At 38.3% G+C, this 19,762-nt stretch overlaps 1 protein-coding gene across 2 annotated transcripts in view; it reads left to right on the forward strand.

The window, feature by feature from the left end:
• Positions 1-19,762, forward strand: part of ALDH1L1 (aldehyde dehydrogenase 1 family member L1) — a 72,416-nt gene that overhangs the window by 22,193 nt on the left and 30,461 nt on the right. The window lies entirely within an intron of this gene.

A 19,762-nucleotide genomic window follows, 5' to 3' on the forward strand; every position in this document is an offset into this window, starting at 1 on the left:
ATTTTAAAAATTGAGGTATGACTATGTACAATGAAATGCACAGATCTTAAGACAACAGTTTAGTAAACTTTGGTTTACTTGTGTAACCCACACAAGCTATATCATATATAATATATAGATTATGCTATATCTTTTATATATAACTCAAGTTATATCTTAATCAAGATAGGCAATAGCTTCACCTCAGGAGGTTTCCTCCTACTTTTTTCCAGTCAGTGGCCTCATGGCCTATAGACAATCTATCACCATAAATTAGTTTACCTGTTCTTCAACTTCCTATGAATTGTGCTGCTTGCCATTTAACAGTGTATAAAGAGAAGGATGTGAAATGTATTAGAATATCTTTACTTATAACAATGGTAATTTAATTCAGTATAATTTAAGCAAAAAATACAAAAAATAAAAATAAAAAATAAAGAAGGAAAGCCCAAAGTCTGCTGTAGCTTTGTTTTGTTTTTTTCTTAATTAATTTTTGTTACAGATGTTTCTCCTTTTTTCCCCCACTGATTCCCCACTCCCCCTCCCGCCTTGCCCTTTCCCCAGTTTGTTGTCCATGTCCACTGTCCATGCATGAATGCATATAAGTTCTGTGGTTTATCTATCCCCCACCACCCCCCTCTTTAGGGGATTGTCAGTCTGTACCCCACTTCCGCGTCTCTGGGACTACCCCATTCCTCAGACTGTTATGTTCATTATATTCCACAAATAAGTGAGATCATATGAAATTTGTCTTTCTCTGTTTGGCTTGTTGGACTTAGGATGATACTTTCCTGGTCCCTCCATGTAGTCTTAAAGAATAACAGATCTTTCTTTCTTACAGCTGCGTAGTACTCCATTGTGTATATGTACCACAGCTTTTTTTCTATTCGTCTACTGATGGACAATATGGCTGTTTCCAGATTTTAGCTATTGTAAATTGTGCTGCTACAACCATGGGGGTACATATATTCTTTTTGATTGGTGTTATAGGCTTCTTAGGGTATATTCCTAGAAGTGGGATCACTGGGTCAAATGGAAGTTCAATTTTTAATTTTTTGAGGTAACACCATATTGTTTTCCATAGTGGCTGCACCAGTCTGCATTCCCACCAGCAGTGTACTAGAGTCCCCTTTTCTCCACACCCTCGCCAACACTTGTTGTTTGATGATTTGTTGATGGTGGCCATTCTGACAGGTGTGAGGTGATACCTCATTGTTGTTTTAATTTGCATCTCTCTGATGATTAGTGGTGATGAGCATTTCTTCATATGTTTCTTAGCCATTTGTATGTCCTGTTTGGAGAGGTGTCTATTTAGTTCCTCTGGCCATTTTTTAATTGGATTCTTTGTCTTCCTTTTGTGGAGTTGCATGAGCACTCTATATGTATTGGAAATTAACCCTTTATCTGATATATCATTGGCAATTATGCTCTCCCATACAGTGGGTAGCCTTTCCGTTTTGATGATTGTATCTTTCGCTGTGCAGAAGCTTTTGAGTTTGATGTAGTCCCATGTGTTCATTTTCTCCTTTGTTTCTATTGCCTTAGGTGATGTGTCAGTAAAAATTCTCCTGTGTATGATGTCTGAAATTTTGTTGCCTACAGTCTCTGCTAGGATTTTTATGGATTCATGAGTTACATTTAAGTCTTTTATCCATTTTGAGTTTATTCTCGTAAAGGGTGTAAGTTGATGGTCTAGTTTCATTTTTTTGCATGTAGGTGTCCAATTTTCCCAGCACCATTTATTAAAGAGGCTGTCCTTACTCCACTGTATGCTCTTGCCACCTTTGTCAAATATTAATTGAGCATATTGCCTTGGGTCCATTTCTGGGTTCTCTGTTCTGCTCCACTGGTCTATATGCCTGTTCTTGTGCCAGTACCAGGCTGTTTTGATCACAGTGGATTTGTAGTATAACCGGAAATCTGGTATTGTGATCCCTCCAACTTTGTTCTTCCTTTTCAAGATTGCTGTGGCTATTCGAGGCCTTTTTTGGTTCCATATGAACTTTTGAAATAATTGCTCTAATTCTGTGAAGTATGTCATTGGTATTTTGATGGGGACTGCGTTAAATCTATAGATTTCTTTGGGTAATATGGACATTTTAATGATGTTTATTCTCCCAATCCATGAACAGGGTATGTGCTTCCAATTATATATCTTCCTCTATTTTTTTTCCAATTAGCTGTAGTTTTCTGCGAATAGGTCCTTTATTTCTTTGGTTAAGTTTATTTCTAGGTATCTTAATATTTTTGCTGCAATGGTAAATGTGATTGTTTTCTTAGTTTCTCTTTCTGTGGGTTCATCATTGGTGTATAAGAATGCCATCGATTTATTGACATTAATTTTGTATCCTGCTACTTTGCCAAATTCATTTATTACGTCTAGTAAACTTTTCATGGAGTCTTTGGGGTTTTCTATGTATAGTATCATGTCATCTGCAAATAATGACAATTTCACTCCCTCTTTTACAATTTGGATCCCTCTTATTTTCTCTTCCTGTGTGATTGCTGTGGCTAAGACTTCCAGTACTATGTTAAATAGGAGTGGTGAAAGTGGGCATCCTTGCCTTGTTCCTGTTCTTAAGGGAAATGCTTTTAGTTTTTGCCCATTGAGTATGATGTTGGCTGGAGGTTTTTCATATATGGCCTTTATTATGTCTAGATATGATCCCTCTATTCTCACACTGCTGTGCGTTTTTATCAGAAATGGATGCTGTATTTTGTCGAAGGCTTTTTCGGCATCTATTGATATGATTATGTGGTTTTTATTCTTCATTGTATTTATGTGGTGTATCACATTTATGGATTTGCGAATATTGTACCAGCCTTCCATCCCTGGGATGAATCCCTCTTGGTCATGGTGGATAATTTTTTTGATGTATTGCTGGATCTGATATGCTAGTATTTTGTTCCGGATTTTGGCGTCTATGTTCATCAGGGATATTGGCCTGTAGTTTTCTTTCTTTGTTGTGTCTTTTTCTGGTTTTGGAATTAGAATTATGCTGGCTTCATAAAATGAGTTTGGAAGTCTTCCTTCTTCTTGAATTTTTTGAAATAGTTTGAGGAGAATGGGTGTTATTTCTTCTTTGAATGTTCCGTAAAACTCCCCTGTGAAGCCATCCGGGCCTGGGCTTTTGTTTGCTGGGAGAGTCTTGATTTCATCTTCAATTTCTTCTGTTGTTACGGGTCTGTTCAATTTTCTATCTCTTCCTGATCCAGTTTTGGGAGACTATGTGTTTCCAGAAATTTGTCCATTTTGCTTAGATTGTCTAATTTTTTGCCATATAATTGTTCATAGTAGTTGTTAATGATCTTCTGTATTTCTGTGGTGTCAGATGTTATCTCTCCTCTTTCATTTCTGATTTTGTGTATTTGGGTTCTCTCTCTTTGTTTCTTGGTGAGTCTAGCTAAGGGTCCCTCAACCTTGTTTATCTTTTCGAAAAACCAGCTCTTTGTTTTATTGATCCTTTAAACTGTTTTTTTGTTCTCTATGTCATTTATTATCTGTTCTGATCTTTACTATTTCCTTCCTTCTACTTGCTCTGGGGATTTCTTTTTGTTTGCTCTCTACTTCTTTAATTTGTGAGGTTAGATAGTCTATTAGAGATTTTTCTTCTTTTTTGAGGTAGGCCTGTAGTGCTATGAACTTCCCTCTCAGAACTGCTTTTGCTGCATCTCATAGATTTTGTGTTGTTGTGTCTTCATTTTCATTGGTTTCCATGAAGTTTTTGATTTCTTCCTTGATCTCCTCGGTGATCCATTCCTTGTTTAATAACATGCTATTTAGCATCCATGTGTTCAAAAGTCTTTGTATTTCTTCTTGCAATTGATTTCTAGTTTCATACCATTGTGATCTGAGAGGATGCTTGATATGATTTCAATTTCTTGAACTTGTAGAGACTTAATTTGTGCCCTAACATGTGGTCTGTCTTTGAGAATGTCCCATGTGCACTTGAGAAGAATGTGAATTCTGTAGTTCTGGGGTGTAGTTATCTGTAGATATCTATTAAATCTATTTGGTCTAGCACTTCATTTAGAGTCTCTGTTTCCTTGCTAATTTTTTGTCTAGAGGATCTATCCAGTGATGGCAGCGGGGTGTTGAAGTCCCCTGCTATGATTGTATTGCTATCGATTTCTCCTTTGAAGTCCGCCAGAAGTTTTAAAATATATTTTGGTGCTCCTATATTGGGTGCATATATGTTTATCAAGGTTATATCTTCCTGTTGGATAGATCCTTTCAATATTATGTAGTGGCCGTCTTTGTCTCTAATTATGGCCTTCACTCTGAAATCTATTTTATCAGATATGAGAATTGCTACCCCAGCTTTTTTTTTTTTTTCGTTTGCTTGGAGGATTTTTTTCCATCCCTTCACTTTCAATCTATGTGAGTTGTTTGTTGTGAGGTGGGTCTCTTGTAAACAACATATAGATGAGTCATGCTTTCTTATCCAATCAGCTACTCTGTGTCTTTTTATGGGAGCATTCAGTCCATTTACATTTAAGCTGATTATTGATATTTATTTATTTATTGCCATTTTTGTTTAGTGTGGTTCTATTTTTCTTCCCATTTCTCATGGTAATTACAGCAGTCCTTTTAACATTCCTTGCAGTGTTGGCTTGTTGCTAATGTATTCCCTTAGCCTTTTTTTGTCTGGTAAGTTCTTTATTTGACCTTCTATTTTGAATGATATCCTTGCTGGGTAGAGTAGTCTTGGATTCAGATTCTTGTTTTTCATGAACTTGATTACTTCATGCCATTCCCTTCTGGCCTTTAGTGTTTCTTGTGAGAAGTCAGCTGAGAGCCTTATGGGGTTTCCTTTGTTGGTAACCTGTTGCTTATCTCTTGCTGCTTTTTGGATTCTCTCTTTGTCTTATATTTTGGTAGTTTAATTACTATGTTTCTTGGTGTGGGCCTGTTTGGGTTCTTCTTACTTGGGGCTCTCTGTGCTTCTTGAACTTGAATGCCTTCTTCCTTCACCAAATTGGGGAAGTTTTCTGTCACTATTTCTTTGAATATATTCTCTAACCCTTGATCATTTTCTTCTTTTTCGGGGATTCCTATGATGCGAACATTATTCCTTTTCCAGTTGTTCCACATTTCTCTTAAGCTGTCTTCCTGTTTTTTAATTGTTTTTTCCTTTTGGTTTTCTGATTGGTTGATTTTTTCTAGCCTTTCTTCTAATTCACTGATCCGGTCCTCAGCTTCCCCTACTCTGCTTTTTAGACCTTCCAGTGTGTTTTTCATTTCGGATATGTCATTCTTCATTTCTTCCTGTTGGTTTTTAATTTCCAACTGGTTGATTTTCAATATTTCTATGTCTTTACTCCTGGTGCTCATATCCTTACACATGCTGTTGAGCTTCCTCAACATCATGGCTCTAAATTCTAGTTCTGTTAACTTGCTTAACTGAACTTCATTTATCTCATCTTCCATAGAGGTCTCTTGTTCTTTCATGTGGCTTTTGTTTCTGTTTTTCACCATTTTGGCTATCACAGTGGGCTTTGGAATCTGCCCAATTTTCCCTGTGGGTGTTGGTGTTCTGCTGTTTGTGGCTCCCTCTCCTGGGTTTGGATGAGCAAGGGAGGACCCACTTTAAACACCACTGTCAAGTCTTAGCTTTCCTGAGTAGTGTTGCTAGCCCAGGGAATGGTAGATATCCTCTAGCTTTTTTTGCCTGGAGGCTATTAGTAGAGTTCACCTGAAGACCCTTGGTTTCTGGGTTGCCTGAAAAACTCCCTCAGGTGCTGCGTGTAAGAGGATTTCCCGAGGGTGGGGCAGCTCTGGTTGTTATTGGGCCTCAATTAGCATTTCAGTGGCCACCAGGTGGGGTTGAATCTCTGAGGGACGGGCCTCCACCTCTCCCCATGGCCCTGTGAAGGAGTAAAATGACCACAGTCCTGCATGGCTGCACTCAGCAAAAGCTCTTAGCACCCTCCAAAACCTGAGTGTCTCCACACAGTTACAGTCTAGTCTGCCTTCCCTCTGCCGGAGCCCAAGGTGAGTGGCCGCTGCCAATTTAGCCTCTGTCTAGACTCCGTGGTGGAGCCGCCTGGGACTTTTAACCCGATGGCGCTGCTTCCAGCCAATGGTGGCCAAGGCTGTGGCACCAGCCAAGGGCGTTACACTCAGCAGAAGCCACAGGACTACGCCACCGTAGCGGGACACTGCCAAGGTGGCAGCAGCTTCCAGCAGAGTCCCCTGGTCTCCACGAGTCCGTGCGGCACCAGCAAAGGGCTTAGCACGCAGAGTTCGCAGGACTCAGCCTTGGTAGCAGCATCCTTCCGAGTCCCCTGGTCGCCACCAGTCCATGCCAGTCCGTGCGCCACCAGCCGAGGGCTTAGCAGGCAGCAGAGTTCGCATGACTTAGTCAGGGTCACAGCTGAGGCAGCAGCAGCAACTTCCCGCCGAGCCCCCTGGTCCCTGCCCAGGCCGCTCTGCACCGTGGGCTCCTGGCCCCCTCTCGTGTCCTCACAAGCCTATCAGATTGAATCGGTGTCCCTGGTTATGTGGTCCTCCAAGCTGTCTTTCGGTTGCCCCTTCTTGAAGATTTGCCTTTATTTTCGTTGTAAATACAGTTTGGACCTCGGAGATGGACTGTGTTGCTCCATTCACTCCGCCGCCATTTTCGCAATCTATGCTAGCTTTCTTTCAGCATAGTTGATTACTCCAAAGACTCAAATTATGTTATTAAATTGTCACCATTTGTTGCTTCATTTGGGGGCAGAACTTTCCTCATAGTGACAAGATGGCTGCACCGTAGCTCTGGTCTAATTTCTTGTCTTTTCAACTTTACCATTGAAAGGGGGAAATAAGTACCAAGAAGTGGAATTGCTGGGTCATATCGTAGTTTTATTTTTAACTTTTTGAGCAATCTCCATACTGTTTTCTGCAGCAGCTGAACCAATTTACTATCCCACCAACAGTACACAAGTGTTCCCTTTTCTGCACATCTTCACTAACATTTGTTATTTGTTGACTCATTGATAGGAGTCATTCTGACAGGTGTGAGGTGGTATTTCATTGTGGTTTTGATTTGCATTTCCCTGATGATTACTGATGCTGATAATCTTTTCACATCTAATGGACATCTGTAGTCTTCTTTTGAGAAATGTCTCTCCATGTCCTCTGCCCATTTTGAAATTAGATTTTTTACTGATGATGAGTTGTATGATATCCTTATATATTTTGGAAATTAATTCCTTGTTGGATATATTATTTGAGAATATCTTTTCCCATTCAGTAGGTTGTCTTTTTGTTTTGTTAATAGTTTCCTATGCTAAAGGTTTTTAATTTGATTAGTCACATTTGTTTATTTTTGCTTTTGTCTCCCTTGCTCAAGGAGACTTATCTAAAAAGATACTGGTAAGATCTGTGCCAAAGACTTTACTACCTGTTTTCTTCTATGCATTTCATAGTTTCAGGTCTTATATTTAGGCTTTAATTCATTTTTAGTTTATTTTTGTATATGGTATAAGAGAGCAGTCCAGCTTCATTCGTTTGTATGTAGCTGTCCAGTTTCATAGCACCATTTACTGGAGAGATTGTCATTTCTCCATTGTATGTGCTTTCCTCCTTTGATTAATTGACCATGTAAGCGAGGGTTTATTTCTGGGCTCTTTTTTGTGTTCCACTGATCTTTGTGTCCATTTTTATGCCACTATAATACTGTTTGATTATTACAGCTTTGTAGTATCATTTGAAATCAGGCAACATGATAACTTCAGCTTTGCTTTTTGTTTTTCTCAAGATTGCTTTGACTATTTCAAGATCTTCTGTGGAATGATTAGATTTTAGGATTAATTTTTCTACTTCTGAGAATGCCATTGGTATTTTAATGAGTATTGCATTGAAACTGTAGATTTCTTTGGCAATATGGACATTTCAGTGATATTAATCCTTCTGATCCATGAGCACAATATATCCTTCCATTTATTTGTACCTATTTCAGTTTCTTTCTTCAGTGTCTTATAGTTTACAGAGTACAGGTCTTTCATTTCTTTAGCTAAGTTTATTCCTAGGTATTTTATTCTTTTTAATGAAATTTCAAATGAGATTGTTTTTAATTTTGCCTTCTGATCATTTGTTATTAGTGTATAGAAGCACAGTAGATTTTTGTATATTAATTTTGTATCCTGCAACTTTACTGAATTTATTTATTAGTTTAATATTTTTTGTGGGATCTTTAGAAATTTTTTATATATAATATGATGTCATCTGAAAATAGTGACAATTTTACTTTCTCCTTTCCAATTTGGATGCCTTTTATTTCTTTTTCTTGTATGATTGCCATGGCTAGGACTTTTAATATGATATTGAGTGATAGTAGTAAAGATGGGCATCTTTGTATTGTATTTTATCTTAAAGGAAAAGCTTCTAGCTTTTGGCCATTGAGTATGATGCTAGCTGTGGCCTTGTCATATATAGCCTTCATTATGTTGAAGCAAGTTTTCTTTATATCCAATTTGTTGAGAGTTTTTATTATAGATGGATGTTGAATTTTGTTAAAAAGCTTTTTCTGCATCTCCTGAAATGATCATATGATTTTTATTTTTGGTTTTGCTGATGTGATATTGACTTGTGAATATGCAACTATCCTTGCATTCCTGGGATAAAGCCCACTTTCACAGTGTATAATTATTTTAATGTACTATTGAATTAAGTTTGCTAAAATTTTGTTGAGAATTTTTACACCTCTAGCCAGATTCATCAAGAAAAAGAGAGAGAGAGCCTAAATAAATAAAATTAAAAATTAAAGAGGAGAGGTTACAACCAATACCATAGAAATGCAAAGGCTCATTAAAGAATACTATGGACATTTATAGGCCAACAAACTGAATAACCTAGAAGAAATGAATACATTTCTAGAAACATGAACCCTTCCAAGAATGAACCAGGATGAAGCAAAATCTGAATAGACTGATTATTAGCAATTAAATGAATCAGTAGTAAAAATAATAATAATAATAATAATACCAACAATACAGAAAACTACAAAGCATTATTAAAACAGATTGAAAAAACAAAACAAAACACAGTGAAATGGAAAGATATTCTGTGGTCATGCATTGGGTGAATCAACATAGTTAAAATGTCTATATTACCCAAAGCAATATACAGATTTTTTTTTTCTTTTTTATCCTGAACCGAGGACATTTTTCCATTTTTTGTTCAGATAGAGAAGGAGGGAGAGAGGAAGAGAGAGAGAGAGAAACATCGATGTGAAGGGACACATCGAGTGGCTGCCACCCGCACGACCAACCAGGGCCGGGGACAAACTGCAACTGAGGTACGTGCCCTTAGCGGGAACCAAACCCGGGTCTCTCTGTACCGCAGGCCGACGCTCCAACCGCTGAACCAAACCGGCCAGGGCGCAATATACAGATTTAATGCAATCCTCATCAAAATCTTAATATTTTTGAAAGAAATAGAAGAACAAAACATCAGGTTTGTATGGAACCTTAGAAAAAACCTGAATACCCAAAGCAATCCTGAGAAAAAAAATGAGCCACAGGTATCACACTTCCTGGTTTCAAATTATACAATGATAATCAAAACAGCATGGTATTGGCAGAAAAACGGACACATGGAACAAGGAAACAGAATTGAGAGCCCATAAATAAGCCCACATTTATATGAACAAATAATTTTTGACAAAAGAGCCAAAAATATATAATAGGGAAAAGAAAGCCTCTTCAATAAATAGTGCTGAAAAATTAGAAAGCCACATGCCAAAGAATAAAACTAGACTATAGTTTGTCTCCCCATATACAAAATTTAATTAAAAAATGAATCAAACACCTAAAGATCTGAAACAATAAATTACATAGGAGAAAATATAAGTACTAAACTTATGAACCTTTGTCTTAGAGAAGATTACTTTGACCCCAATGTCAAGGAAAATAAAGGCAAAAATAAATTCATGGGACTATATTAAACTAAAAAGCTTCTGAACAGCAAAAGAAACTGCCAACAAAACAAAAAGGCAACCAACTGAATGAGAGGATATATTTGCAAACAACAGTACCAACAAGGAGTTAATTAATATCTAAAATATATATAGAACTCATACAACCCAAGATGAAACAAATATCGAAGAAGAGATTCCAAAAGGGCAACAGAATGAATGGAAGCTACAAAGACCGTCTCCCAGGACCAAACTGGAATTATAACTAAAACACAAACAAATCGACAGGAAAAAGCAGCAGAAGAGCAGCTGGCGAGGATCATATAAACAGGGACACTGACTCAATCCTGGTAGGATTGCAGAGGAGCCAGAGGGGGGCTGGGAGCCCACAGACAGCAGCAGCCTTATCTGTGAGCAGCGCCCTCGGGTTGAACTCCCAAGAAACTCCACAGCCCACAGTCGAGACAGACGCTAAAATAGCGACAGCCGCTATCCTCGGGCTCTGGCAGAGGGAGGGCGGACTGGCATGAAATTGTGTGGGGACACTAAGGATATGGAGGGGGCTCAGAGCTTTTGCTGAGTTGCATCCACACAGGACAGTGGTCGTCTTATTCCTTCCCAGGGCTCTGGGGAGAGGCAGTGGCCACACCCTCGGATATTCAGCCCCACACAGGTGGGCCATTGAAATGCAAATTGAGGCTCACTAACAACTAGCATCTGCACCACCAGAGGAAAATACCCTTACACACTGAGCACTTGAGGGAGTTTTTCATTCAGCTAACAACCCAAAACTCTTCAAGTTACCGCTACTGATTGCCTCCAGGCAAAAAGCTAGAGGGTAACTGTACAATTCCTGGGCTAGCAACTCTAACCAGAAAAGTAAGACTTGACAGTTATGTTTAACGTGGGTCCTCCCTGGCTCATCCAAACCTAGGAGTGGGAGCCACAAACAGCAGAACACCAACACCCACAGGGAAAATTTGGCAGGCTCCAAAGCCCACTGTGATAGCCAAAATGGTGAAACACAGAAGCAAATGCCAGATGAAAGAACAAGAGACCTCAACTGAAGATGAGATAAATGTGGTGAAGTTAAGCAAGTTAACAGAGTTGGAATTCAGAGCCATGATCTCGAGGAAGCACAACAGCATGAGTAAGGACATAGAAATGCTGAAAATCAACCAGTTGAAAATTAAAACCACCAAGAAGAAATCAAGAATGATATATCAGAAATAAAGAACATATTGGAACGTCTAAACAACAGAGTAGAGGAAGCTGAGAACCGGATCAGTAAATTAGAACACAGGGTAGAAAAAAATCAACCAATCAGAAAACCAAAAAGACAAAATGATTAAAAAACAGAAAGACAGCTTAAGAGAACTGTGGGACAACTGGAAACGTAATAATATTTGCATCATAGGAGTCCCCGAAGAAGAAGAAAATGAGCAAGGGTTAGAAAATATATTTGAAAAAATAGTGACAGAAAAATTCCCTGATTTGGTGAAGAAAGAAGGCATTAAAGTTCAAGAAGCACAGAGAGCCCCAAGTAAGAAGAACCCAAACAAGCCCACACCAAGACACATAGTAAATAAAATGTCAAAAATTAAAGACAAAGAGAGAATCCTAGAGGCAGCAGAATATAAGCAACAGGTTACCTACAAAGGAACCCCAAAAGGCTTTCAGGTAACGTCTCAAAAGAAACACTACAGGCCAGAAGGGAATGGCATGAAGTAATCAAGGTCATGAAAAACAAGGATCTGAATCCAAGACTACTCTACCCAGCAAGGCTGTCATTCAAAAGAGAAGGTCAAATAAAGAGCTTCCCAGACTAAAAAAGGCTAAGGGAATACATTAGCAACAAACAAGCAATACAAGAAATGTTAAAAGGACTGCTGTAATTAGTAGATAAAATAGGAAGAAAAATAGAACCACACTAAACAAAAATGACAATAAATAAGTACATATCCATAATCACCTTAAATGTAAATGGATTGAATGCTCCAATAAAAAGACACAGAGTAGCTGATAGGATAAGAAAGCACAGCTCATTTATATGTTGTTTACAAGAGACCCACCTCACAACAAAAGACTCACATAGATTGAAAGTGAGGGGATGGACAAAAATCTTCCAAGCAAATGGAAAGGAAGAAAAAAAAAGCTGGGGTAGCAATTCTCATATCTGATAAATTTGATTTCAAAATGAAGGCCATAACTAGAGGCAAAGAGGCCACTACATAATATTGAAAGGATATATTCAACAGGAATATATAACCTTGATAAACATATATACACCCAATATAAGACCACCAAAATATATTAAAAATATTCTGGAGGACTTCAAAGGATAAATCTACAGCAATACAATCAAAGCAGGTGACTTCAACACCCCGTTGACACCACTGGTTAGATCCTCTAGACAAAAAATTAGCAAGGAAACAGAGACTCTAAATGAAACACTAGACCAAATAAGTTTAATAGATATATACAGAGAATTACAGATCAAAACTGCAGAATTCACATTCTTCTCAAGTGCACATGGGACATTCTCAAAGATAAACCACAGAATAGGACACAAAATACATTTCTACAAGTTCAAGAAGATTGAATTCATATCAAGCATCTTCTCAGATCACAATGGCATGAAATTAGAAATCAATTGCAACAAGAACATGCAAAAAACTTTGAACACATAGAGGCTAAATAGCATGGGTGACTATGGAGATTAAGGAAGAAATTAAAAACTTCCTGGAAACCACTGAAAATGAACACACAAAAACACAAAATCTATGGGATGAAGCAAAACAAGTTCTGAGACGGAAGTTCATAGCATTACAGGTTTACCTCAAGAAACAAGAAAAATTTCTAATCGACTGTCTAACCTCACAACTTAAAGAATTAGAAAGCAAACAAAAAGAAAACCCGAGAGCCAGTAGAAGGAAGAAAATAGTAAAGATCAGAGCAGAAATAAATGACATAGGAACAAAAAAATAAGTAAATAAATAAAATAAAATTCAAAGGATCAATGAAACAAAGAGCTGGTTCTTTGAAAAGATAAACAGGATTGATGGACCTTTAGCTAGACTCACCAAGATACAAAGAGAGAGAACCCAAATACACAAAATCAGAAATGAAAGAGAAGTAACAACCCACACCAAAGAAATACAAAAGATCATTAACAGCTACTATGAACTATTATATGGCAACAAATTTGACAATCTAAGCGAAATGGACAAATTTTAGAAAAACACAGTCTCGACTTCTGGTCATAATGGTGGCGTAGGTAAACGTGGTATCACGTCCTCCCACAACCACATCAAAGTTACAACTAAACTACAGAACAACCATCATTCAAAAACGCCTGAAATCAAGCTGAATGGAAGTCCTACAACTACGGAATTAAATCAGCAGCCACATCCAGACTGGTAGGAGGGGCAGCGGCGCGATGGGCTGGTCCCACTGCCAAGTGTGGCCAATAAAAATCAGGAGACTCCCGTGGCTGGGAAGGTCCTTCCTGAGGACTGAGGGGTCCCCGTCCCACACCAGGTGCCCCACTCAGGGTTCCAGTGCCAGGAAGAGAAGTCCCCATAACTTCTGGCTGGAAAAACCAGTGGAAACTGAGGCTCAGGGAAGCTAAAGTGGCTGGGGCCCCAGGTAGCTCCCTAAAGGGCCCGTGCACGGACTTACCAGACTCTCTCCCTCTAAGCTCGGAGGGGAGGCAGCTCAAGGGGCACCATAGACATACAGGGAAGAACTGAGCTGTTTGGCACTGGAGCGAGGGCTGGAGAAGGGGCTTTCTCGGGGTCAAATGTGCTGTTAGAGGCCTTTGTTCCTTTGGTGAGCACTTCCCGGGGGCAGCAGACAGTCTCCATATCTGGGACTCCAGCAACCTGGCTCATACTGGTAGCCCCGCCCTGTGACTCCCTGAGGACCTGCCCCGCCCCGCCCCACACAACTTTCTAGCCCACCCAAGCTGTTGCCACTTGCTTAACCATAGGATTGGCCTGTCTTGGATCCTGCTTCAGGTTTTTCCTACATTCTTTCAAACGAGCAGCATCTGGTCTCAGCTAGCCCCATACCTCTCCTTAAGTAATAAACAGAAACAAACACAGGGAGGCAGCCAAAATGAGGAGACAGAGAAACAGGTCCTAAATGAAAGAACAGAACAAAACCCCAATAAAAGAACTAAGCGAAATGGAGATAAGCAACCTAACAGATACTGAGTTCAAAATACTGCTTATAAGGATGCTCAATGAACTTAGTGAGAACCTCAGTGAACTTAGGGAGGGCCTCAAGAGCATAAAAAAGGACCAGTTAGAAATCATGGATACACAGTTAGAATTGAAGGAGGCATTAACTGAAATAAAGAATAATTTACACAGCTTCAATAATAGAGTATGTAAATCCAAGGAGCAAACCATCGATTTGGAATATAAGGAAGCAAAAAATCCCCAATCAGAACAGCAGAAAGAAAAAAGAATCTAAAAAAAGGAGGCTAGTGTAAGGAGCCTCTGGGACAACTTCAAGTGTGCCAACATTCGCATATTGGGGGTGCCAGAAGGAGAAGAGCTAGAACAAGAAATCGAAAACCTGTTTGAAACAATAATGGCAGAAAACTTTCCTAACTTGGTGAAGCAGACAGACATTCAAGTCCAGGAAGCACAGAGTGTCCGAAACAAGATGAACCCCAAGGGGCCCACACCAAGACACATCATCATCAAAATGCAAAAGGTTCAAGACAAAGAGAGAATCATAAAAGCAGCAAAAGAAAGGCAGCTAGTTACCTACAAGGGAGTTCCCACTAGGCTGTCAGCTGATTTCTCAAAAGAAACTTTGCAGGCCAGAAGGGAGTGGGAAGAAATATTCAGAGTGAAGAAAACCAAGAACCTACAACCAAAATTACTCTATCCTGCAAAGCTGTCATTTAGAATCGATGGACATATAAAAACTTTCCCAGACAAGAAAATGTTAAAGGAGTTCATCACTACCAAACCGTTATTATATGAAATGATGAAGGGTCTTTTTGAAGAAAAAGATAAAATGTATGAACAAACAAAATGGCAATGAATACATACCTATCAACAATGGAATGTACAAACAAAATGAACAGGTGGAACAGAAACATTGTCATAGATACAGAGAACATTTTGTTAGTTGCCTGTTGGGAGGGGGGTTGGAGGAATGGGTGAAAAAGGTGAAGGGATTAAGAAGCACAAATTCATTGCTAGACTGACAAACCTCAAAAGGAAAGGGGTTGGGGAGGTGGGAAGAAATAAACCAAAGAACTTATATGCATAACCAATGGACACAGACAATAGTGTGGGAAAAGGTGGGAGGGGGTCGGGAGTGGGGAGGAGGGTGTCAATGGGGGAAAAATGTGGAACATCTGTAATACATTTTACATCCAACAATAAAGGTTTGAAAAAAAGAAAAGAAAAAGACAGTCTCCCAAAACTGGATCTGGAAGAGATAGAGAATTTGAATAGACCAATAACAACTAAGGAAATTGAGAGGTAATCAAGACTCTCCCAGCAAACAAAAGCCCAGGCCTGGGTGGCTTCACATGGGAGTTTTACCGAATATTCAAAAAGGAACTAACACCCGTTCTACTCAAACTATTTTTAAAAAATTCAAGAAGAAAGACTTCCAAACTCGTTTTATGAGGCCAGAATAATTCTAATTCCAAAACCAGAAAAAGACACTACAAAGAAAGAAAACTACAGGCCAATATCCCTGATGAAAATAGACGCCAAAATTCAAAACAAAATATTAGCAAATTAAATGTAGCAATACATCAAAAAAAATTATCCTGACCAAGAGTGTTCATTCCAGGAATGCAAGGCTGGTACAATATTCACAAATCAATAAATGGGATATACCACATAAATAAAATGAAGAATAAAAACCACATAATAATATTAATAGGTACTGAAAAAGCCTTTGACAAACTCCAGCACCCATTGCTGATAAAAACGCTCAACAATATGGGAAGAGAGGGATCATATCTAGACATAATAAAGGCCATATATGAAAGACCTATAGCCAACATCATACTCAATGGGCAAAAACTAAAAGCATTTCCCTTAAGAACAGGAACAAGACAGGGATGTCCACTTGCGCTACTCTTATTTAACATAGTACTGGAGTCTTAGCCACAGCAATCAGACATAAAATAAAAGGGAAACAAATTGGAAAGGGGGAAGTGAAACTGTCATTATTGCAAATGACATGAAATTTTATATAAAAAACCCTAAAGACTCCATCAAAAATGTACTAGACTTATAAATGAATTTGGCAAAGTAGCAGGATACAAAATTAATGTCAAAAAAATCGACAGCGTTCTTATACGCCAATAATGAACACTCAGAAAGAGAAACTGAAAAAAAAAAAAACTAATCCCATTTACCATCACAGCAAAAAATTAAGATACCTAGGAATAAATGTAACCAAAGAAGTAATGGACCTATTTGCAGAAAACTACAGGACATTGAAAAAAAAATAGAAGAAGATATAAAAAACTGGAAGCACATACATTGTTTATGTATTGGAAGAATTAACATCATTAAGATGTGCATATTATCCAAAGCAATCTATAGATTCAATGCTTTCCCATCAAAATGCCATCGACATATTTCACAGAACTAGAACAAATACTTCCAAAGTTCATATGGAACCAAAAAAGACCCCAAATAGTCACAGCAATCTTGTTTTTCAAAGTGGGAGGGATCACATTATCAGATTACAGGTTATACTACAAAGCGACTATAATCAAAGCAGCCTGGTACTGTAACGAGAATAGGCATATAGACCAGTGGAACAGAATAGAAAACCCAGAAGTGGACCCAAGGCAATATGCTCAATTAATATTTGACCAAGGTGGCAAGACCATACAGTGGAGTAAAGACAGACTCTTTAATAAATGGTGTTAGGAAAATTGGACAACTACATGAAAAGAAATGAAACTACACCATCAACTTATACCATACAGAAAAATAAACTCAAAATGGATAAAGACTTAAATGTGACCCATGAATCCATAAATTTTCTAATAGAAAATTTAGGCAACAAAATTTCGAACATCATATGCAGCAGAATTTTCACTGATACCTCACCTAAGGCAACAGAAACTAAGGAGAAAATGAACACATGGGACTACATCAAACTAAAAAGCTTCTGCACAGCAAAGGAAACAACCATCAAAATGGAAAAGCAGCCCACTGAATGGGAGAACGTAATTGCCAATGATACATCAGATACGGGGTTAATTTCCAAAATATATAGAGTATTCATACAACTCAACAAAAGGAAGACAATGAACCCAATTAAAAAATGGGCAGAGGGCCCTGGCCAGTTTGGCTCAGCGGTTAGACGGACTGTGGTCTAGAGAGACCTGGGTTCGGTTCCCGCTAAGGGCACGTATCTCGGTTGCATTTTGTCCCCGGCCCTGGTTGGGTTGTGCGGGTGGCAACCACTCGATGTGTCCTTTTCACATCGATGTTTCTCTCTCAATCTCTCTCCCTCCAACTCTATCTGAACAAAATATCAAAAAATGTCCTCCGGTGAGGATAAAAAAAAAATGGGCAGAGGAATTAAATAGACACCTCTCTAAACAGGACATACAAATGGCCAAGAGACATATGAAGAAATGCTCAACATCACTAAACACCAGAGAGATGCAAGTTAAAACAACAGTGAGGTATCCCTTCACACCTGTCAGAGTGGCCACCATCAACAAATCATCAAACAACAAGTGTTGACAAGGGTGTGGAGAAAAGGGGACTCTAGTACATTACTGGTGGTAATGCAGACTGGCGCAGCCACTATGGAAAACAATATGGTGTTACTTCAAAAAATTAAAAATTGAAGTTCCATTTGACCCAGTGATCCCACTTCGAGGAATATACTCTAAGAAGCCTGAAACATCAATCGGATAATACATATGTACCCCAGTGTTTATAGCAGCTCTATTTACAATAGCTAAGATCTGGAAACAGCCCAATTGTCCATCAGTAGACAAATGGATAAAAAAGCTGTCGTACATATACACAACAGAATGCGAAAGAAAGATCTCTTATCCTTTGAGACGACATGGAGAGACCTGGAAAGTATTATCCTAAGTGAAGCAAGCCAAGCAGAAAAAGACAAATGCCACATGATCTCACTTATTTATGGAATATAATGAATATAACAGTCTGAGGAATAGGGTAGACCCAGAAACATCGAAGTTGGGTACAGACTGACAACCCTCAGAAGAGGGGGTGGTAGAGGGAGGGAAGAGATAAACCACAGAACTTATATGCATGTATGCATAACCTATGCACATGGCCAACCAAGCTGGTGATGGAGTAGGGGAGAGGGGGAGGAGGGTGTCAATGGGGTAAAAAAGGAGAAACATCTGTAACAAAAATAAAATTTTAAAAAATAATATAATAAAATAAATATGAAAAAATGAAATAAAATAAATGTAAAATAAATAAATAGATAATTAACGAGTGAGATGTCATACAGTTAAAAAAAAAAAAAAAGAAAAGAAACATATAATCCAATTAAAATAGGCAGAGGGCCTTAACAGACATTTCTCCCAAGAAGACATGCAAATGGTCAACAGATACATGAAAAAAACGCTCAACTTCACTGCCTATTGGGGAAATGTAAGTCAAAATTACAATGAGATACTACCTCACACCTGTTAGAATGGCTATTATTAACAGGACAAGTAATGACAAGTGTTGGAGAGCTTGTGGAAAAAAGGGAATCTTTATTCACTGCTGGTGGGAATGTAAGCTGGCACAGCCACTATGGAAAACAGTATAGATGTTTCTCAAAAAATTAAGAATAGAGTTTTTATGTGACCTGGAAACCTCTCTTCTGGGTATCAACCTGAAAAACTTTGAAAATATTTGTTTGCAAAGATATATTCACCCTTTTGTTCATTACAGCATTATTCATGGTGGCAAAAACATGGAAACAACCAAAATGTCCTTTGGTAAATGATTGGATAAAGAAGATGTAATACAGATATACAATGGAATACTATTCAGCCATAAGAAAACATGAAATACTGTCATTTGTGACAGCAAGGATGGACCTTGAGAATAACATGCTAAGTGAAATATGTCAGACAAAAAAATTTAAGAACCGTGATTTTACTAGCATGTGATATAAAACTGAAAGCAACAAATGAAGAAACAAGAAAAACAAACAAAAACTCATAGACACACACAACAGTATGGTTGTTAACAGAGGGAAGGGGTGGAGAAGTAATATAGGGTAAAGGAGGTCAAATATATGGTGACAGAAGATGATTTGACTTTGGATTTGGGCACACAATGCAACATGCAGATCATGTATCATAGAAATGTACACTTGAAAGCTATATAATCTTATTTACCATTGTCACCCCAATAAATTTAATTTAAAAATAAAAACAAAAACTCACCAAACTAAAGTCCAGGACCAGATGACTTCACAGGTGAATTCTATTAAACATTTAAAGAACTGTTCTTCTCAAACTATTCCAAAAAAAATATGAAGAAAAAGGAATGCTTCCAAATTTATTTTACAAAGCCTGCATTATCCTAATACCAAAACAAAATATATTACAAGAAAAAGAAAGCAAGAAAGAGGAAGGAAGGAAGGAAGGAAGGAAGGAAGGAAGGAAGGAAGGAAGGAAGGGAGGGAGAGAGAGAGAGAGAGAGAGAGAGAGAGAGAGAAAGGGAAGAAAGATTAGAACAGAAAAAAAATGAGATAGACCATCCATTTATGACTTTTCCAAACTTTTTTAAAATTAATTTATTATTGTTATAGATGTTTCTCCTTTCCCCCCACTGATTCCCCCCTTCTTCTCCCTCCCCGCCCTGTCCCCAGCTTTGTTGTCCACGTCTATT

The sequence above is a fragment of the Molossus molossus genome, unplaced genomic scaffold (genome assembly GCF_014108415.1).
Source record: "Molossus molossus isolate mMolMol1 unplaced genomic scaffold, mMolMol1.p scaffold_m16_p_6, whole genome shotgun sequence".
NCBI lineage: Eukaryota > Metazoa > Chordata > Mammalia > Chiroptera > Molossidae > Molossus > Molossus molossus.